We start from the raw sequence: 573 nt of genomic DNA, 5'->3' as shown, positions 1-573 counted from the left end.
AGAATTGCACAGACATGACCTGGAAGATTCCCCTTTGTTCTCAGAGAAGGAAAAGCCTATGCATAGGCAATTGCTTTTTGTTTTTTTTTTGGGGGGGGGCACCTCAGAGGTGCTTAAAGCTAATTCCTGGCTCTGCTCAGGGAGTACTACTGGCAAACTTGGGGGACCATAAGGGATGCTGGGGATGGAACCTTTGTCAGCTGCATGCAAGACAAACACACTACACTCTGCATAAGCAGTTGCATTTTCAGGGTTTCTTTTTTTTGGGGGGGGCACACTCAGGGGTAAGTCCTGTCTCTGTACTTAGGAATTACTTTTGGCGATGCTCTGGGGGGTGGAGGAGGCATATGGGATATTGGAGTTCCAACCCCGGCAGGCTCATGAAAGGCAAACTTTTTACCTGCTATAGGGTCGTTCTGCCCACTTCTGGTCAGGTTCAGGGGACCATATGGGGTGCCTTATATTTAGACATTTTGGAAGTTCCAGAAACCTTATGATAAACAAAACTGTTCTACACATGTGCTACACCATCTACAATAATGTAATTTAAATTAAAAAAAATTTAGGCCTCCC

This window comes from Sorex fumeus, unplaced genomic scaffold (assembly GCF_029834395.1).
Source record: "Sorex fumeus unplaced genomic scaffold, SorFum_2.1 ptg000037l, whole genome shotgun sequence".
Classification (NCBI taxonomy): domain Eukaryota; kingdom Metazoa; phylum Chordata; class Mammalia; order Eulipotyphla; family Soricidae; genus Sorex; species Sorex fumeus.
The sequence above is the reverse complement of the archived record's forward strand: the minus strand, read 5'-3'. Positions refer to the sequence as shown.